Genomic DNA, 23,292 nt, shown 5'->3' on the forward strand with positions numbered 1-23,292 from the left:
TAGTTGTGGCTCACGGGCTTAGTCGCTCCGCGGCATGTGGGATCTTCCCAGACCAGGGCTCGAACCCGCGTCCCCTGCGTTGGCAGGCAGATTCTCAACCACTGCGCCACCAGGGAAGCCCAGTGATTGCTACTCTTGAGTGACTGTACAAGTTAGATGACCGGTTAAGCTGAAAATACAGAGACTTAAACAAGGAAGAGTAATATGAATAAAGCGTATTTTTCTTTCCTATAAAAATCCTGGTAGGTGATCCAGGCTAGTATGGCAGCTTAACAGTTTGGGTGATTCAGATTCTTTCCTGCTTGCTTTTCCCTCTTTTTTCCTCTGCTATTTTATATAGAATGTGAATTTATTTACATAAATAAATAGTAGTGGTAGTAGTGGTGAATTTATTTAGCCCACACGTCACAGGTTCTCAAAAGAGGATTGTGACTGAACTAGAGTAGGAAAGAGCATCACCCAGAGATGAATGCTGTGACTGAGAAGATTTTGGGTCTCCTCTTTTGGAAAGATGGTAAGAATGTTTTTATTTGTACAAAGTATATTTGCATTGTGTTAAGTGGGAATATGTGGTTGTTGGAAGTTTAAGTATGGGAAGAAGGGTGTGTATAAATGTTGGGTAGCCAAGAGGACTTGCGCACACATTGTGGAACAGTTTGCACAACACCTATTTCACCCTTGTCCCAGAATGCCTTCATGAAATGCAGAGGTTGGAAAGCTGAAAGCTATTTATACCAGAATTTAGATTTAAGTTGCAGCTAAGTTTCCAGATTCAGGTTATTTGGATTGAGCCAAGCAGATACACTCTGAAAGAATTTTATTTGGAACTGAATTATGTGAGGGTAGAGACTGATACAGATGGTGGAGAAGAGAGATGGTTCTAGAGCTGGCAGCTATGGCACACTGCTTCCCAGGGATCCTCCTGTTTTAACAGGAGGCTTTTAGATTCAGCAACTTTTGATGTGGCAAAGGTGGCCTGGTTCTGGTGCCAGCCATTGTGGAAGCATCTTCCTGATTCAGCGGCTTCCTGATCATGACAGAGTCAGCCACTACCTAGTTCTATGTATTACTTTGGGAGAGGTCCTGAAAGTTCAGACAAGAGATTCTTCCTTTAGCTCTTTCAATGATGGTATAAATAAACTTCTTTGGACTTAAACTAGCTAGAGTACATTCTCTAGACTGTTAAGAATCTACAATACATGGGAGCTAGAAAACAGGAGATATGCTACAGGAGGATGATAAAGAAATGTTCCATTTTAATAACTATACACCAGGCCTAGAGGGCAATCAATTCATATTAGAGTCAGGAGGACTTTGGGAAAAAGGTATCCAGCAAAATAAAAACAGAACTCACAGATTATCTGATGTGATTAAGCATTTGGAAAAATTATTGCAAGGTGTATTGGAAAAATAAATGGTAGGAGCATTTGGAAAAAAACTAAAGCTAGGTACAGAAAAAACCTAAGCAAATAAAAAAGGAGTCAATTATTAATTGCAGGAAAACCAGAAAGGTGTACAGAAAGCATGCATGATCAAGGTACATTATTTGGCTCAATAGTGAACAATATTTACATAATCAGAAGAATATATACATTGGCTATTGCTTTAGCAAATTTCTTTGAGAATGGAAGAAAAGAAGTACAGAGGTAAATCCTCTACTACCATAATAGGTAATCTATAGGTTCTGTCTAAAACTGATAAGTTGATAGGTATAATTTTAAAAAGATGGAGTTAAGTAGCAGAAGACACAGCTAAAAGAATTGAAAATGGCTGCCCCTAGGGAGTTATATTTGATGGTAGAAAGAGGAGACTAGTATTTCTTGATTTAAGCCTTTAGTACTACTTGATAATTTATCTATTTGTATATATTACTTTGATGAAAATTTTTAAATTAAAAATAAAATACAGGAACTAAATATTCCACTCAAGAAGTTAGAGGAAAATATAACAAAAAATATCCCAATAAAGAAAGAAATAATTAAAAGAACAAAGAAATGAGCTGATAAACCAAAACCAAATATAAAATGTAATGTTAATCGAGAAAACCAAAAGCTGCTTTATTGAAAATATCAATAAAACATAAAAACGTTTGGTAAAACTAAGCAAGAAAAAAATGAGTAGAAATAATTAAACACCATTAAAAGCAAGAAAGGGACAAAAATGCATACGGTGAGATTAAAGATTCTTAGATAATATTGTTAACTATTATGCAAAATTAATTTGACAAGCTATTTGAAATGAATGATTTTCTAAGAGAACATAATATAAATGTTACTTCTGAGTCAAGAAGGGGTAAAAACAACAAATACATTAAAACTTTAGAAGACACTGGAATCTGTCAAAGAACCATTCTAAAAAAATTAACCAGTTTTATACAATTTCTTCATGTAGTTTCAATACTTTTTATGTTGTAGAAACTGGGAACATGTGTTTAAAAAAATCTTTCCAACCCATTCTATGAATCAGACATAACCATGGTTTTCATTCTAAAATACAATTATAGCATACCCAAAAAAATTATAGTCTCACTAATGAACAAAGATGCAAAAATGCTAAATAAATACTAGAAAATTAGCTCCTGCAGTATGTTAATAGTGGATACTTTGCTTAATTAGGTTTATCACAGGAATATAAATATGCATCAACTTTACAGAATCTAAGCATGAAATTCACTATATTAACTGATTAAAGTTAAATAAAAGTGATCATACTAAAAGATGACAAAAAAAGAATTAAATAAAAATCTATAAACACATTTAGTACACTAGGAATATATCTTGAGAAAACTGACCTACCAGACTCTATGGCAAACATCTTACTTAATGGTCAAACATTAAATGCAATCCCATTCAAGTCAGGAAAAGGCAAAGATTGATAGTATCAACATTGTACTGGAGGTGCTAAGCACTGCAGTAAGATAAGAAAAAATAAAGTATACATTTTGAAATGGGACAGACAAATGGTCTTTATTTGTAGCCTTATGTACCAGTAACAGTCACTTACAAAATATAATGAAAAAAGATACAGTAGAAAAGCAAATAAATACACAAAAATCCATATAATGCCAAAGATTAAATCTATTAAACATGAGCAAGGGACTTCCCTGGTGGTGCAGTGGTTAAGAATCCGCCTGCCAATGCAGGGGACATGGGTTCGAGCCCTGGTCCGGGAAGATCCCACATGCCGCGGAGCAACTAAGCCTGTGCACCACAACTACTGAGCCTGCGCTCTAGAGCCTGCGAGCCACAACTACTGAACCCATGTGCCACAACTACTGAAGCCTGCACACCTAGAGCCCATGCTCCACAACAAGAGAAGCCCCTGCAATGAGAAGCCCGTGCACCACAATGAAGAGTAGTCCCCCCACTGCCGCCGCAACTAGAGAAAGACCGTGTGCAGCAACGAAGACCCAACGCAGCCAAAATTTAATTAATTAATTTAAAACAAACAAACAAACAAACAAAAAACATGATCAAGACCCAAATGGAAAAAACTAAAAATTTTACTCAAAGACACAAAAGATAATCTGACACGTGGAGGGATGGATCATGTTCCTGGATAGGAAGGCTAAATATTGTGAAGGTGTTCATTCCTTCAAAAGAGTAACCTGTTAATTCTATCACGAAGTATTTAATTTGTTTCCAATATTTCATCCATCTTTGTGAACATCTGGAATAATCCAATCTGAGTATCTTTACTTTGTAGAAAAGTTTTTTTCTTTCTTGATATATGTAACATTTCTTTATCTTTGAAATTTGTAAATTTTATCAGAATATATCTAGGTGTACATCTTTTTCAGTGATCCTGATTACATATCTACTTATAAATGTCTTTTTGTTGTTTTCTCTTTTATTTCTCCTCCTTTATTGCTTTCTGCAATTCAGTAAAAACAACATTAGATTACTAACATCTACATTCCATGTTCTTACCTTTTATCTAATAATCTCCATCAGCCTTTTTGTTCTCCTTTATGGGATAACTGACCAAGACCTAATTCACACACTTAATTTTCCATAATTTGATGCTCATTCAATTACAATCTATCTTAACTGGGTTTGTTTAAAATATATTTCGCTTATTCTCAGATTGCTTCCTTTGAGCAGGAGCCGAGTCTTGGCTACACTGATCGAGATCTCCCGGGGGCGGGGGCAAGTCCCCAAGCAGGCTTCCTCTTTGTTGAGTGGTTTAGAGAACAGGGCCAGGCAAGTCCTTCCCTGGGGGCAAACCTGTAAAGAGGCTTCCTCCAGGGTGGGAGGCTAATAAGTATTTGTGAACCAGCCAGTTCTCCTAGCAAGCAAAAAGGATGAATCAAAGCCATTCTCTACCTTGTCCTAGAGAGAATGGTTAAAAGAAACTGCCAACAGGTTTGTGCTCCTTTCCTGCTTTATGTTCGCTCTGTGAAAATTCCTTGAGTCTTGAGATATGTAAGTGAGATAGGTCTTTACTTTCCAGGGTTAGGCAAAATATATCCATTTCATATTTGCTAGACTATTTTAGTAGATGTTTGGAAAGTAAGGTCATCAAATGCATATGCTTATGTTACTACCTTAGCTTCATCCCAGGAAGAATTTACCTACCACATGGTGTTAATTGCAAAGGTAAAAAAGGAGGATGTGCAATTAGAAAAACAGTAACCATAATTTATTTCTACTGTTTTTGTTGAAGTATATCCTATGTACTAGAAGGTGCACAACATTTTAAGTATACAGCATGATTGATGTTTTACAAAGCAAACACAACTATGCAACCACCAGCCAGGTGAAGAGGACTTTAAGAGGCCTCACTGTTTCTTCTGTTACTCTGGGAACCCTGCCATCATGCTGAATGAGGCTTGGGCGACACTCCTGAATGATGAGACAGCACGTAGAGGGAGGGAGCCATGTGGAGAAGCACAGAGGAGCCAGACAGTGAGTGAAGCTTTCTTGGAACTTCTTGTAGCCCAAGCTACAGCTGAATGCAGCTGAGGGAGTGACCGTCACCTTTGTTACATGGAGCACAAAAAATGCCCAGCTGAGTCCTGCCTGAATCCCTAACTGAAAGAATTGTGAGAGTTGCATTCTTTTTGTTTGCATACATCATATTATTTTGATGTCATCTCAAACTTAAAAGTTGCAAATACACTACAAAGAACTTTTTCCCAAATCATTTGAGAGTTAAGTTGCTGACTTGTTGTCCTAGTACTAGGAATACTTTATGAATTCATATCCACAATACAACCATTACAATCAGGAAATTAACACTTACGATCTCCTTTATAGGAGACAGAGTCAATCCGGAATCACCTATTACATTTACAGGTGATGTTTTCTTAGACTCTTTCAATACCAAACTGTTCCTCAGTCTTTCCTTGATTTTCATGACCTTGATTTTTTAAGTTATTTTATAGGATGTCCTTCAACTTGGATTTGTCTGAGATTCCTAATGAGTTCAAGTATTGCACCTTTGTCAGGAATATCACAGATGTACTACTCTGTTCTTCTCATTCCATCTAATCCAAGTGTACAGAATTTTGATTTGTTCTATTTAACTCTGATCACTTGATTAAAGCGATGTCTGCCAAACTTCTGCACTTTACAGTTACTCTTTTTCCCTTTGCCATTAATAAGTAGTTTGTAAAGCAGTACTTTGAAACTAGGTAAAGTCTCACCAAACCTTCAATGTATTCACTTATTAATTTATGTTAATAAGGACTCATGGATTCATAACTTGTTAAAAACATTATTTTGTTGTTCAAACAGTCCCCGTTTTGGCCAATGAGAACTCTCTTTAAATTGACTTCTGTGTCCTTTTAACATGTCCCCATCATTCTCTGAGTATTTCCTTTCTGTCTGGCAGAATAAAATATTCCAGGCTCATCTTTCACTTTTGCTGCACCAACTCTGGAATCAGCCATTTTTATAAGGAGTCCTGATTCCTTTTAGTGGAGAATGGCATGCAGAAGCCAACTTCTGCACCATTGGTGTGCTTGTTGCTATTGAGTGTTGGGGAAAGGGGTGCTGCTCTCAGCCAGAATTAGGGAATGTATGTCTCCTGTATCTATATTTATTTCCATACCCGTCTATATACACTGAAATCCACAAGTTCACACGAATACTTCTAATTCCAATCCATTACAGTGTTCATTCTAGTTTACTCCTTTTCCATACCTGTAACTCCTTTCTCCAAAAAAATGGAAGAATCTGGCACCCATCATCAATAATATATTTCATTATTTTTACGTATTATATTTGTATTTTATGTATTATCTCCCATTGCCTCTGCTGCATGCTTAGCTTGTTCAGGGGATAGAAATAAATCCAGTAGAGCAGGAATGGGAGAATAAAAGGCAAAATGGTAGAAGATGAAATTAGCACTGTATCACTAGTATCCTAATATTAAATTTTTGTTCTGATTCCATGATAAAACATAATAGGTATTATATAAAGTTAGTTAAATTTAAGTGAAGAGAGATCTTATACATGGACTCACACATCATCAGACATGTACCTTTTTTTCTTCCTATATTTTATCTTTTAAATTATTTTTGTCTTGTCTTTGTATGCTTCATAATACTTACCTAGCACAAAGCAGGTGCCCCATATATTTTTATTATTTAATTTAAAATTTAAAACAATAAATTTAAATTTGTTTTTAAAAACATCATTGAATATTTTTATCTTCTAAATAGGTATTGACTGATGTTTTTTCATAAAGGAAATAATGATCTGCAGTATTTCAGAGGGAACTGGCTTATTTTTATATATTCTTAGCATTTTCTTTTTTAAGCGTTCTATTGTTTTAACTTAAACTCTGAAAAATAACATTTCCTTCCCCTAAATACCAATGTATTTAATTTTTTCCTATTTGGCAAACATTGATTTGGGGCTTCCAAATCAATTGGAATTGGTTATGTAGGTGATGGAGGCACTGATAAGCCTCACAGGGGTAAGGTGGCAGTGCAGGTATTAGCAGAGGCAATGGGATGGGGAGGGCTTACTAGGGCCTAGAGGCCTAGAGGCCAAGGCCAGGACCCCAGAGGACACGGTTGCTCCATAGGAGCTGCAGCTGTAGGAAAGGCACAGTGACTGCTGGCGATATCACCTGAAGCAGAGTGAAAAAGAGAAAAAGACCTTGGCTTCTCCCTTCCTCTTACCTTCCAATCTCTTACCAGTGCCACCTCTTTGGGTGAACCTAACAGGAGCGGTTAGCAAGGGAGCCTGGGAAATGTAATTCCCTGTGATACAGAGCAGAGCAGGGGAGCAGAGAAAAATGGATAGGAGAACAAACAGCAAATGTGGCACAGAGCACATTTCTTAGCTTTTATTTTCAGGAAAATAAATAAATAGTGACTTTATGAAACAATAATAATGCTTCATGGGATTTAAAAATATAGCTAAAATTAAATTATATAATGATAGCAGCACCATAAGGCAGTAAGAGGGACAATGGAGATCAAGTATTCTAAGGTCCTTCCACTATTTGGGAAGAAGTAAAAGTTATGATTTGTATCAGATACTTTAAAAGGTCAACAGTGGCTTAACATCACTAATTATTAGGGAAATGCAAATCAAAAACCACAATAGGATACCACTTCACACCCATTAGGATGACTATTACCAAAACAAACAAACAAACAGAAAATAACAAGTATTATTAAGGATATGGAGAAATTGGAACCCTGAGCATTGTTGGTAGGAATGTAAAATGGTGCAGTTGCTATGGAAACAGTATAGTTTCCTCAAAGCATATATTGAAAATGAAGAAAAACTGAGCTAATTATTGGAGTAAACATCTCAAAAAAAATTTAAGTACAGCAAATTAACATCCCCCCCAAATTAGCAGAGGTAAAATAATAAAGATAAGAGCAAATTTTAGAGAAATAAAAAATAACACAGAATAGAGAAGTATCAATAGAGCCAAAGTTGGTTCTTTAAACAACAAATAAAATTAATAAACCTCAGCAAGACTGACAAAGAAAAAAAGACAAAAGTTAAAAGTTACCAAGACTAGAAAAAGGATACCAGTATATGCTATGGACATTAAAAAGGCAACGAGAGAATATTAAGAATAATTTTATGACAATAAAACTTTAAATGTAGATGAACAAATTCCTAGAAAAACAATTTTTAAAAATGGATAGTTTTACATCTAATAAAAAAGCTGAATTCTTAATTATAAACCTTCCCACAAAGAAAATTCTAAGCCCCTTTGGTTTCACCAGTAAATTTTATGAAACATTTGGAGAAGAGATAACATATCTTACAAACACTTCCAGACAACAAAAACAGTATATACACTTCCCAACTTGTTTTATGAGGTCAGAAAACTTTCACATGCAAACTGAGAAGGACATATAAAGAAAACAAAAAACAGCCCACAGAATGTCTCTGATGAACTACAACAAAATCCTAAACAAAATATTAGCAAATGAATCCAGCAATATATAAAAGGACCAAGTTGGAGTCATTCCAAGAATGCAAAAATGGTTTCACATTTGAAAATTTATATATGTACTCTACCACATTAACAGAATATAAGAGAAAATCAGATGTTCATGACAATAGATGTAAAAGAAAAACATTTGGTAAAATTCAATACCCACTCACAATTTTAAAAAAGAGAAACTCCTACAAACTAGACTAGAAGAGAATTTTTTTTTTTTTTTGGCTGCACTGCGAGGCATGTGGGATCTTAGTTCCTTGACCAGTGATCGAGCCCATGCCCCTGTTCATGCCCCCTGCAGTGGAAGCGCAGAGTCTTAACCACTGGACCACCAGGGAAGTCCCCTGAATTTTCTTAATGTGATAAAATATATCTACCAAGAGCATATAGCAAACACCTAACTTAATGGTGAAATGTTCAAAGCTTTTTCCCTGAGATTTGTAATAAATAAGGAAGCCATTCTCACAACTTCTATTTAGCATAGCCCTGAATCCATAAGCAGTGGAGGAAGGCAAGAAAAAGAAATTAAAAGCAAAAAGGTTGGAAAGAAAGAAATAAAACACATTTAATTCAGAGATGCCATGACTGTGTATGTAAAAATATCCAAAAGAAACTGCTGATAAACTATTACAATTAATAAAAGAATTTCACAAGGTCTCTGGATACAAGGTCAATATGCATGAATCAATTATATTTCCATATGAGAACAATTAGAAAATGAATATTAAAAATGACACAATACCAAGAATATCATCAAACACACGGAATAAATCCTACGAAGGAAAGACTTTTACACAGAAAACTATAAAATATTATTGAGAGAAATTAAAGAAAACCTAAATAAATGGAGAGATATGCCATGTTCATGGGTTAGAAGAATCAACATTGCAAAGTTATTTTTTTCCCAAAGAATCCAAAGATTCAGTGCAATCCCTTATCAGAAATCCCGATGGCTTTTTATTTCATGGAAATTGATGAGCCAATTCTAAAATATATGAAGGAATGCAAAGGGCTATTCTATAATAACCAAAAAAATCTTGAAGACAAATTTGGAAGATATATACCCTTGGATATCAAAATAAAGCTACAATAACAAAAACAATGTAGGGATTTCCCTGGTGGTCCAGTGGTTAAAAATCTGCCTTCCAATGCAGGGGACACAGGTTCGATACCTGGTTGGGGGACTAAGATCCCACATGTCGTGGAGCAACTAAGCTGGCGCACTACAGTTAGAGAGTCTGCACACCGCAGTGAAAGATCCTGCATGCCGCAACTAAGACCTGACGCAGTCAAATAAATAAATATATTTTTTAAAAAATGTAGCAATGACACAGAATAGACAAATAGACTGAACAGAACAGAGAATTCAAAAACAGACTCAAACATTTATAGATTCTTGATTTATGCCAAAGCAGCACTGCAGAGTAGTAGGGAAAGAATAGTATTTTCAATAAATGATCCTAGGATAGTGTCATTTAGGAAAAAGTAAATATTGACTTCTACCTCACATTATATACAAAATTAATTCTAGGTGGATTAAAAGTCTAACTATGAAAGGTGAAACGATAAAGTTTCAAGAAAATAACTTAGAAGAATATTTTCATAACCTTAAAGAAAGAGTTCTTGAGTGGGACAAAAAGTGCACTAATGATAAAGGAAACAATTTATAATTGGAATACATTAAAATTAGGAACCTGTGTTCATCACCAAAGACAGCATTAAGACAGGGGGGAAAAAGCAAGCCACAAACTGGGAGGAGGTATTTACAACTAATATACCAACTTGTATCCAGAATATATGAAGAACTATACAACAGTAAGAAAGAGGAAGAACCTAATAGAAAAATTGGAAAAAGATTTAAGATTTCAAAATGAAGATATTCAAATAGGCAATAAACATATGAAAAAGTGCTCAACATCATTAATCACCACAGAAATGCAAATTAAAACCATAATCAGATACCACTATCACCCATCAGAATGACTAAAATTAAAAGGACCAACAATACCAAGAGTTGGGTGAGGATGTGTTGCTGAGAGTAAATTGGTGCAACTACTTTGTAAAATTATTTTGCCTTCTCTACTAAGGTTAAACATATGCATACCCCATGACCTAGCAAATCCACTCCTAGATATATAACCAATAGATATAAATTGATATGTACAGTAAAAAGACAACTATAAGAAAATTTAGAGGGCTTCCCTGGTGGCGCAGTGGTTAAGAATCCTCCTGCTAATGCAGGGAACACGGGTTCGAGCCCTGGTCCAGGAAGATCCCACATGCTGCGGAGCAACTAAGCCCGTGCGCCACAGCTACTGAGCCTGCGCTCTAGAGCCCTTGAGCCACAACTACTGAGCCCACGAACCACAACTACCGAAGCCCGAGTGTGTAGAGCCCATGCTCCGCAACAAGAGAAGCCACCGCAATGAGAAGCCTGTGCACCACAACGAAGAGTAGCCCCCGCTCGCCGCAGCCAGAGAAAGCCTGCACACAGCAACGAAGACCCAACGCAGCCAAAAATAAAATAAATAAAAATTAAAAAAAAGAAAACTTATAGCACCATTATTCTTATTAGCCCTAATCTGTAAACAATCCAGATGTCCACAAAGATAATAAATTATAATAATAATTATACATTATAACATATATATTAAATATATTTAATATAATAAATTATATTCATCACACAATAGAATATTATATAAATATAACATAAAGAACCAAGCAGTTAAAAAGAACCAACCATTTCTACATGCAGCAACATGGATGAAACAAACATAATATTGACTAAGAGAAACCAGAGACAAAAGAAAACTGTTTAGTTACATTTACATAAAATTTAAAAACAGACAAACAATCTTTGGCTCTAGAAGGCAGGACAGTGATCCCATCTAGGAGAAAGAAGGCATTAGCAGTCAACGGTGGGGAGAGGAGGACACATATCACATATGTGTATTCTTGGGTGCTTTTTTCCTCTGGGTGGCGTTACAGGATGTGTTCACTTTGTAATAATTCATTTACATGTGCCTATGTATAATGTAATAAGAAGTTATTAGTAAAAATATATTCAGGTGAAAAATATAGTGAAGATGTTCACTAAAATAATAGTAAAGTAGTGTTAGGGCACTGAAATTGTGGGTGATTTTTTGGCCTTAGTTTTCCAAATTTTCCATACTGCAGTTATCAGTTTATAATACACTGATTTGTCATAAAACTGCCTCTATTGTTTAAAAAATTATGCTTGTAAAAGTGATTGTGTTTTCAAGTAGAGATCAGATTTGAGATATTTGTGAGACAATTTTTAAAAGAATCACTAATGGAAGTCATTAGTTCTATTAAATTTTGAAATCTTTCAAAACAAAAATATGTTTCTCCTAATCATGGTTTGATATATACTTCATTGTAGGAAGTTGCACTTAAGCATTTAAGATAAAAAGTTAAGTAACTCATCCAGATCATTTACTCATAATATGTTTACTTCCTACAAAAATAAACAATTAGGTGCAAAAGGGCAATTTCCTGTCTAGTATGAATTCTTTGTTCATTTTTAGTTGTAACACAAATTTCAGTTTGTTCCAGAACAAATTCTACTCTGCAAAAATTCATGTTGTTAACTCTCTAAAGACTAAAAATGACAATGAGACGTTATAAATGATTTAAAGTGTAGCATTTTATGGCCTTTTCCCCCCCTTCTCAATCTAATTCTGTTCTCTTCTAATAATGTTTTGATTTAACTTTAAAAAATAAAGCCTTCTTTTACTTCCCCAACTTATATCAAGATTCATTCTGATGCTATAGTAATTCAAACATAGGTATAGGTAAAAGAAGCATAGGCAAAGGGACAGATAGGTCAATGAAACAGAACAGAAAAAACAAAAACAGATTAATGAGTATTTGGGAACTTGGTATGTGATAGAAAAAGCTATGTAGACTAATGGGGAAATTATGAACTATTCAATAAATGATCTTGGGACAATTGGATAATTCACATTTTTCAAAAAGCTATTAGATCTCTACTTCAAATCTTATACAAAAATCAGTTCCAGATGGATCAAGGATTTAAATATAAAAGGTAAAATTTTTAGGAGAAAATATAGAAAAAATCTTTATGGCCTCAGAAGGAGAAAGTTTTCTTAAACATGGTATAAAAACCATAAATCATAAAGGAAAATATCTATAGATTTGACTACTCAAAAATACCTATATGACAAAAGATATCATAAACAAAGTTAAAATACAAGTGACAGCCTCAGAGAAGATATTTGCAGCATACATGACCAGTAAAGGATTAGTTTTCAGAATATTTGAAAACAAACTACCCAATAGAAAATTAGGCAAAATATATGAGCAACCAAATCACAAAAAAAGAAACTAAGTGGTCAATAACAAAGATGATCAACTTCACGCCTAATTAGGGAAATACAAATTAAAGTGATGAAACCAACATTCCCCAAGCTGAATGGTCCAAGGAAGCTTTCACTTAAATCCCTTTTTTGGTATATCCCACACTTACACGGACCTTGCGTCCCCAAGTCGAAAATTCTGTTGTTTTTTTTTCCCTTTATCTTTTGTCCTTCTGGATTTAGGACTTTAAAGCTCATACATGTTTGTATACACTTTTCTATCACTGTAGCTTGTTTGGGAGGAAATGGCTGTAAAACTACATTCAATCAGCTATGTTATCTGTTTCTTTTCTTTATTTAACCTAATTTAGCTCTTTTTTATAATTAATTTTACCCCCAAACTAACCTCATTTTAGATGTAAAATTAATTTTCAAAAAACCGTAATACCCTTATCACCTATTAAAATATTTAATAATTTCCTAATATCCTAATTAGGCACAGTATTCAAATTTCAAATTAAACTCATACATTTCTTGGAAATGTTTAATTGTTAGTTAAGCAAATCAGAATCCAATTAAGTTCCACATACTGGTATTGGTTGAGATATCTTTTAAATCTCTTTGAATCCATAGTTTCCTCCTCCACCTCTCATATTTCCTTTGCCAGTTTATGGTTGTTCTTGAAAAAAACCAAGTTATTTTTCTTTAAGAATTTTTCATGGTATGGATTTTGCCGATTGCATCCTTGTAGTGTAGTTTAAAATATTCCTTTGTCCTCTGCATTTCCTGCAAATTGGTGGTTGGATCTAGAGGCTTGATCAAAGTCAGGTTTGATTTCTTTTGGCTAGACATCACAGTTTGGGTTGTGTCCTTCCATCAGGAGGCACATATGTCTGATTCCCTTTTTTTTTTGTGATGTTAGCAGCAGTTGACGAGCAGTGCTAGTAATTTATTACAAATCACAAAATCATTATATTTTCTTCTTTCTTTTTCATTTATTACCTGGAATACGATAAAGAGAAACCTCCCTTATTTACCATTTAGGTAACCAACAGTAGTAGTTTACATAGGAAAAGTAGGTAAACATATATATTTGATGTGCTTTTCAATCCAGTGCAGTATTTATCTTTATGGATGCCTAAACTTTCCTATCTTTGTCAGTGGTAGCCTCTTCAGTTAGGCTTCTGGGTTCTTCTGACACAATCTTAGCAATCTCAAAACATTCCTTGCAGTCTAAGACAAGATTTTCAAGCCTGTCCTGTACATTCCCTGTCCTATACCCGAAATCAGTTCTTTTCCCAAAGTGTCCTTGTTCTTTTAGTACGAGATACTATTTGGAGATCACAGTCTGGGTGCTAGCAGCACTCATTGCTACTGGCTTGATAAATGCATTTAGGCCTATACAGTGGACAAAGCTAGGTAGCTATCTTTAGGCCACCAAAGTGTATATATAACACATATATAATCTTTGAGCATCCCTATATGTCCTATGTAACAGGATTTCTGAATTTTGTGTTATCATTTCCTTTTTTATGTATCTTTAGACAAGATATTATTTAGTTCTTCATTTTTGAAACTTTATATAAATGGAATTATACTGCAGATATTTTGAGTCTTTTGGGAGTTTGTTTGGTCAACATTAAGTTCGTGAGATTTACTCATGTTAAAGCAGTCACTTTCATTACTCTATACCATTCCATTCTATGAATATAGCACAATTTATCTATTCTCCTAAGGATGCAAGTTTGGGTCATTTCCAGTAATTTGCTCCAGCAAACAAAGCAGTTATAACCATCTTGTGTATGAGTTTCTTGGTGCACTCATGCAAGAGTTTCTTGTTTCCAATAAGTGAGAAGTGAAATTTCTGGGTTATAGGGTCTACTCTCGCTTTTGTTCCTTCAACTAAACTGAACACCCTTGTTAAGTTTACCAGAGACCTCCATAGTGCCAGATGGGTAATTTTCTGTTCTCATTGTGCTTGGTTCCTCAGCAGTTTTCAACTCAGCTTTTCCTTCCTTGGAATGCTCTGCCCAGGTCAGGACAGCACAGTCTGTAGACATTGCTCACATTCCAATGGTAGCTCCTTCTAGATCTATTCTGCCATCTCCTCCTAATCCCCTCTACCCCACCTCTCAGCACTCGAGTTCCTTGGACTCCTTCCTGAGCCCTTTCTTCTTTTCCTCTCTATCCATACTTTCTCTAGGTGAACTCATCCATTTCCATGATTCTAAATGCTATTTATTTGTTTTAGACCCTGATTTTATTGGTCCTCAGCTTTCTTCTCTGAACTCCAGTTGTATGATTAACTGCCTAGATTACTCAGTCATCTCAAATTTAATATGTTTAAGGTGGAATTTTTTCTTTTCCCATATATCCTATTCTACTCCGGACTTCCTCATCCTAATAAATAGGTTACCAGTCTTTCAGTTATTACAACCAGAAGCATTGATGCCTATGAACGGCTGGTTCTACCTCTAAAACATATCCTGAATCTGAACATGTTTCTCTACCTTAATTGCCACCACCCTACCCAAGCTACTATCATCTTTCACCTGGGCCTCTGCAGTAATACCATAACTGATCATAAACATTTCCATTTTTGTAACCCTTCAATTCATTCTTCCTACCGCAGCTGGTCCTGATGCTTCAGTCACACAGGCATCTGTCAGTTTTTTTACAACATGTCAAGCCTTTTGACTTGTAGGGCCTTTGCACTTGCAGCGCCTCTGCCTCTGTTGATCTTCTTGGGTTTCCCATGAATGGCTTCTTTTCATCATTTGGGTCTCATTTTAAAAGTCTCCAACTCAGAATGGCTATCATCAAAAAGAACACAAATAACAAATGTTGGCGAGGATGTGGAGAAAAGGGAACCCTCATTCACTGTTGGTGGGAATGTAAACTGGTACAGCCACTGTGGAAAACAGTATGGAGGTTTCTCAAAAGACTAAAAATAGAACTACCATATGACCCAGCAATTCCACTCCTGGGTATATATCTGAGAAAAATGAAAACACTAATTTGAAAAGATATATGCACCCACAATGTTCACAATTGTCAAGATATGGAAGCAAACTAAGTGTCCATCAACAGATGAATGGATAAAGAAGATGTGGTAAATATATAACAGAATATTACTCAGTAGTAAAAAAGAATGAAATGTTGCCATTTGCAGCAGCATGGATGGACTTGGAGGGCATTATGCTAAGTGAAATAAGTTAGACAGAGAAACACAAATACTGTATGATAGCACTTACAAGTGGAATCTAAAAAATACAACAAAGTAGTGAATGTAACAAAAAAGAAGCAGACTCACAGATATTGAGAACAAACTAGTGGTTACCAGTCGGGAGAGGGGCAAAACAGGGGTAGGGGATTAAGAGACACAAACTATTATGTATAAAACAAGCTACAAGGATATATTGTACAACACAGGGAATAGAGCCAATATTCTATAACTATAAATGGAGTATAATCTTTAAAAATTGTGAATCACTATATTGTACACCTGTAACTTATATAATGTTGAACAGCAATTATACTTCAACTAAAAAAAATACAAGAAAAAAGAAAGTCCCCAACTCAGGACTTCTCTGACACCCTATTTAATTAGCTCCCCTCTGCTATTTTCTTCTCAGTACCCTATTTCTTTCAAAACACTAATCACAGTTTGTAAAAATATATTGTAGAAAGATGTTTACAGTCTGTCTCCACCACTAGAATATAAGGTTCAGGAGAAAGGAAGCTTTGTCAGTCATTTTTCTGTTGTACCCCAGCATCTTGGAAACTCAACCCCATTCTAGATACTAAAAACTTGACAGTTGTGAATAAGACCTCTATCACATCCTCAGATTTGCCAAAGTGAATAATATTTTTGTAAAATATTCATCAGCCTTGACTGTAGATGCCAAAAGAATTCTATGCACATTGTAGTAACAGAGGTGAATTTCCTCAATAAATTCCTGTCTGGCTCCATCTAACTCGTTACTTTGCTTCCTTAGTGGAGGATATTTGGTGGTGGCTTCCGAAATGCCATTAAAGCCTTGTTTAAAATCCTATCAAACTTTTTAGCTTGGCCACACAGCACTGATCAAAAGTTCAATCTTGAGGAAATGAGCAGTCCTTTTTCTTGTCCTGGAGTCCACCTGAACAGCCACCAAGAGTCTCTTTGTTTGGTTGGCTGGGTCCAGCTTGATGAATGAATAGCCCCTTTACCAAAGAACAATAGCATAGAGTTGGGCCACTAACTAGTTGAGAGGTGTTAATCTCCTTGCAGGTAATTATTTCCAGAAATCTAGCAACTACTAGAATGTTTCAATTCCTACCATGGTCCTAGAAATTTAACCAATACACTTAAAATGTTTTTAAAACTTTTTAAAGATTTCGTAGTTTTATGCTTTTTAATTTCAGAAATCATGGTTTTGTATTGAAATTGTAAAGTTATAAACATTTTTCTTGAAATTGTTATGAATTTATAGTTTAGAATCTAAGAGATTGATTTCATTCATAAGTTTAATTCACTTTCAACTCTTAAACACAGGGAACAGATACATTGATCAAATGTGTAGTTTGCCATTAATACCTTTACCTCTCCACCTGAAGTGATATGTAAAACCTACCAAGTCACTGCTGTGACCTGCAAATGTTTACTTCAAGAAGTTAAACATCAGACATTGTGCAGGGGTTAATCAACAGTCTATTTCTAATAGCTTGCTGACAAAGGCAACCTTATTCTATGTGTTTCTAAAAACCACCAGAGTTAGTTACTGTAACTTTACAGTGAAAACCAAAATATTCATGGCCTCAGTGCCCTGAGATGCATGGAGTCCTTAGAAACCAAAACTAAACCTTAGACTTGATCTTCCTCTAAAATTTATGGTGGCAGGTAAACTGGGGCTCCTCCTCACACCTCCTTATGAATTGGAACATTTCATGCTGAGGAAATTGTGCTTGGTAACACACCATGCTGAATTTAGCTCATATCTGAAAAATACCACAACCATACTCCATTGTTTGGCCGTATTTACTTTCTGGCTAGAAAGAACTTCCAAAGAGTATTCATTTCCTCTATCTCTTTAGGCCCTGGACCTTTGTTTATTGTGGTATAGCTTTGTGTGGTGGGACATAGATTGAGTTTCGAATGCTGAGAAGGGATGATTAGATTTATCTTTAAAATACCTTTTGAAAATACTATCCATATCTTATTGTCTTACTGAATTCATCCCAGTCCATTTTTACACAAGATTTCTAGATAAACTGATTTAATGTTTAAGACCTGAGACCTCAGATGACAAAAAAAAAAAAAAAAACACAACAGAAAAACCCAGCAGCTTGTCATTTCTTATTTAATTTTGTTATCGTTTAGATACCAGACTCTTCTATTGGATGGGACTCTTCATTCCTCTGTTGTATTGATACCTGTCAGTTTTCAATTAAAGGACTAAACCGCTTCAGGCTTCTAAGTTGGTCTTCAGTTTCCCTTTTGGTGATAAGCAAGGTACGTCCGTTGAGCAACCCAGCTTCCAACACAGATACAGAGACAGCCTTCGCTCTCTGATGAGGTACGCAGTACCTAATATATCACAAGGACATTAGGCAGGAGCAGCCTCCAAGAATGGGTTTCTTGATTGGTAACATTTCACTCTGACACTTCCATTAGTGTTTAAGTACACAGTTTAATTTTTTAAGTTACCTAAATCAATAAAATATAATAAAGAATGAAAAGAAAGAAAACTGTTTCTGTGAAACGTAAATTGAACGCCTTGGAAACACGCAATAAGATCGAATCACTTAAACCTGTCTAGTTGTCCAATTAGATGTAGGTTAAACAATAAAAAGTATAACTGACATTAAAAGGTCTGAGAACAAACACCTCAAGCATGATAGAGCAGCCACCTCGCCTTAAGAGTTAATGTTGTGAGCGCCAGGTAAGTCAGTTAGGTGGAGGTCCTTAAAAGAGAGTCTACTTAAATGTTGACTTATGCCATTTTTATGATATTCCTTATTTTTAAAATATATCATGGGTGTGATAAAGTGTGCCAAAGAAGTGCAATTGAACAAAGAGAGACTCATGAATAACTTAAGAATTGCGATAATAAAAGTGGCAATAAATCATCCCAAAGAAAATGCCATAATCATTTTATGATTATAGAAAACTCAATGAGTTTTTAGTTACAAACAATGAATCTGGATATTTAAGCAGTTTATTAAAAGAAGTTTTGAAAAGATATTGGGTTAAAGCAGATGAGTTTTATGGTATGCAAACCATAGCTTGATAAAGCTGTAAAAGAGGATACTGGGTGTCTAACATGTGTTTTTCAACACCACCAAGCAATTAACTCAATTCTGACACTGTCTACCTGGAGCTAGCATCAGACCCCACAGGTTAAGGGCTCAGTCCTACAAGACTGTCTCATCCTCCCCCACTTCAGACAGCAATCACAAGTCCAGGCTGTCACCTGTGCTTCTGACCAACCAGCTATAGATCAGAGGTTCCCATGCTCCCATCCTTGGGTTCGACAGATTTGCTAGAATGGCTCACAGAACTCAGAGAAACAACTTCCTTACTAGATTACTAGATTATTATAAAAGAATATAACCCAGGCACAGCCAGGTGGAAGAGACACACGGGCAAGGTATGTGAGAAGTGGCACAGAGCTTTCATGCTCTCTGAGCATGCCATTTCCCCCACAGCTCCAAATATTCACCAACCCGGAAGCTCTTCAAAGCTCATCCTTTTGGGTTTTTATGGAGGCTTCATTACATAAACATGACTGATTAACTCACTTGCTGTTGGTGATGGAACTCAGTCTCAGCCCTTCTCCGCTCCCTGGAAGTAGAGGGGACTAGGAGTGCCACCAACCCTCTAATCACTTTGTTGGTTCCCCTAGCAACTAGCTCCCATCCTTAGGTTATCTTGGGGCTTTCCAAAAGTCACCTCATTAACATAATAAAAGGCATCTTTATTGCTGTCATCACTGAGACAAAGACCAAATATATATATTTCTTATTATAAATCACAATATCACAGGTTGGCTCACAGAATCAGTAGGAGGACTGGAGAAAACAGACTTAAGGCTCCACTTCCAGGAACAACCCTGAAAACCACGGTGCAGAACTGGTCTGATGAGCAACCTGCTGCTGCTGGCCCTGCTCTCCCCAGTGTGGGAGGGCACATCCTGGCCCTTCTGCCAGGGATTGACCCTACGGTGCCCATACTGCTGGCAGCACAGGCTAACTCCCGGGTCAGAACTCAGCCTTATGACCACAGCCATCCCTCTGCTTCTGCCCTTGGAGACAGAGCCTGCCTCCTCATGCAGCTTCTGAAATGAAGTCTCAAATGCCTATGCGCTAGCTGCACAGGATCCTGAGGAATTGAGTTTTCTGGGTTTCTATCTTGGGGAAGCAGGACTCCTAAAGCCAGACACTCTTCCTAGACATAGCAAGAGTGATCAAAAGACGCTGGCAGCCTGAAAATGTAAGAAATGTCTATTTCAACAGCTTCTAGTTTTCAATGGATTTACCCATGTTCAGTCAAATTCTCCTAATCTAATACTTATGATATCAGACCTCTAGAATTCCACATACAATGTGTGGCTTATCAAAGTCTCTGACTTATCCAAAAGAATACAATAATTAAGATTAAAGGTGATTATATGGTTGCCACAATAAGTTTAGTTAACATTCATCATCCTAGATACAAAAGAAAAAAAAAAGAAAAAAATAATGTTCTCACCATAACAACAACAACTATCACAGCATGGTAATTTTGTGAGTTAAAGAATGTGTTCCCTGTTGGTGGGAATGTAAATTGGTGCAGCCACTATGGAAAACAGTATGGCGGTTCCTCAAAAACCTAAAAATATAGTTGCCATATGATCCAGCAATCCCAGTCCTGGGCATATATCTGGACAAAATTCTAATTCAAAAAGATACATGCGCCCCTATGTTCATAGCAGCACTATTCACAATAGCCAAGACATGGAAACAACCTAAATGTCTATTGACAGATGAATGGATAAAGAAGATGTGATATATATATATATATATATATATATATATATATATATATATATATATATATATAAATGTAATATTACTCAGCCATAAAAAAGAGGGAAATAATGCCATTTGCAGCAACATAGATGGGCCTAGAGATGATCATACTAAGTGAAGTAAATCAGAAAGAGAAAGACAAATACTATATGCTATCACTTATATGTGGAATCTAAAATGACACAAATGGGGCTTCCCTGGTGGCGCAGTGGTTAAGAATCCGCCTGCCAATGCAGGCGACATGGGTTTGAGCCTTGGTCTGGGAAGATCCCACATGCTACGGAGCAACTAAGCCCAAGAGCCACAACTACTGAGCCTATGTGCCACAACTACTGAAGCCCGCATGCCTAGAAGCCCGTGCTCCGCAACAAGAGAAGCCACTGCAATGAGAAGCCTGCGCACGGCAATGAAGAGTAGCCCCGCTCACCGCAACTAGACAAAGCCCACGCACAGCAACAAAGACCCAACCCAGCCAAAAATAAATAAATAAAATAGATAAATTTATTATAAATAAATAAATAAATAAAATGACACAAAGGAACTTATCTACAAAACAGAAACAGACTTGCAGACATAGAGAACAGACTTGTGGTTGCTGGGAGGCAAAGTGGGGGAGGGATGGATTGGGAATTTGGGATTAGCAGATGCAAAATATTATATATAGAATGGATAAACAACAAGGTCCTACTATATAGCACAGGGAACTATATTCAATATCCTGTGATAAACCATAATGGAAAAGAATATGAAAAAGAATGTAGATATATGTATAACCGAATCACTTTGCTGTACAGCAGAAACTAACACAACATTGTAAATCAACTATATGTCAATAAAATAAATTTTTTAAAAAAGAATGTGTTAACTAACCCTATTATGGTGATATGTAATATATATGTGTACCAAGTCATCGCATTGTGCACCTTAAACTTACACAATATTGTATGTCAATTAATATCTCAACAAAGCTGGGAAAAATGTTGATTGTTGAATCTGGCTGATAGGTATACAGGGTCTCAGAAAAGTATTTACTGTTTTTGTGTGTGTGTGTGTGTTTGAAAATTTTTATGATAAAATGTTTAACAAAAAACAATGAATTTATTTTTGAAACTTAAAAAAAGGATTGTTAGGTCCACATGAAAGAATGAAATACTTGTGACATGGACAATTGAAAATGTAGATTAATGAAAGGTAATGGGCACCACCAGTCACTAAAATGTATTGCAAAGCTACAATTACCAAAGCAATGATGGCACAAGAATAAACAGTCAATGAAGAAGAACAGAAACCCAAAACACAGCCCCTGTTACATATAAAACTTGAGTTTTTATAAAGTTCTGATTTCAAAAAAAAAAAAAGATTAAAGGTGATATACATACATCTCTTAAAAGTCAAGAGTATGACTGTGGAACCAGACTTACTGGATTCAAATCCCAGTTTTGCAATCAATTAGCTGTGTGACCTTGGGCAATTTATTGTAACATCTCAGTATCTTCAACTGTATACCGCAGATAATAATGGTAACCTACCTCATAGCAGTGTTGTGTGCTTTAAATGAGTCAATATATGTAGAGCTCTTAAAACAGTGCTTAAGTGAGTACAAGTGAGTTATTATTATAGGTAGTACATATGTACTGTAAGGAAATAGGAAGGTACTGAGTCTAGGAGCTATACAGTATGTGCAAAGCTCATAGATGGAGGCTCAAAGGTGAAAGGGACACATGGCCTTTGCATTCTGAGCTGGAAGCCAAGTGTGGAAGATAAACACATAAATAAATGTGATACAAGACAGATGGCAATAAGTGTATAATATCGGTACACACAAAATACTATGGAAATATTAAGGACGGTGAGATTCTTTCCTGCTGGAAGACCCTTGCAAGGTGCTTTGGAGCATGTCAGCTTTGAGCTATGCTTTAAATAAAGAGTTTAAATTTGATGGGCAGATACTGGGGGGAGGGAGAGGAAGAGGGCATTCCAAGCAGAAATGGAGCAACTTGAACAAAAGCACAAAGCTAAGAAATGGTATGAAAGGAGTCACCTGTGTTTGTATGGGTTAAATAAAATTTAGCAGGAAACAAGGCTTGAAATAAGCACGGACCAATTTGTGGAGTGCTTTCAATTTTAGGCTAGGGAGATGCACTTGATTATGAACACAATGGAATCTTCAATTGTTTTGTCTGGTGGGGGTGGTGAGGTGGAGTTCCCAACCCATGCCAAATCATTCTGCCCCAGACCATTCCATTTTCTTCTCCTTCATTAGTTACCCTCCGATTCCAAGTTCTTTAGAAAGATATTAACTTTTCAAGACTGCAAGATAAAATGAATTACATTTATAAGTCAAATTGGAACCTGCTTTGAACTGGCCTTGCTTGGAGTTTTCTAAATCCCCATTACTGTATTCTTCCCTGGGCTGCCTGAATATGGTTTGTTTGTTATCTAAACAGGCAAAAGCCAGTTAAAGGTATTCAGCGAC

General features: G+C 36.0%; 1 long non-coding RNA gene across 2 annotated transcripts in view; it reads right to left on the bottom strand.

Annotated features, from left to right (window-relative positions):
* Nucleotides 1-383: 383 nt before the first annotated feature.
* LOC309633498 overlaps nt 384-23,292 on the bottom strand; it is a 36,274-nt gene continuing 13,365 nt past the window's right edge. For both annotated transcript variants that reach the window (XR_014247572.1, XR_014247573.1), the window contains one exon: nt 384-18,333. This is a non-coding gene — a long non-coding RNA (uncharacterized lncRNA). The remainder of the gene's footprint in view (nt 18,334-23,292) is intronic.

The sequence above is a fragment of the Balaenoptera borealis genome, assembly GCF_965194805.1.
Source record: "Balaenoptera borealis genome assembly, chromosome: 1".
Lineage (NCBI taxonomy): Eukaryota > Metazoa > Chordata > Mammalia > Artiodactyla > Balaenopteridae > Balaenoptera > Balaenoptera borealis.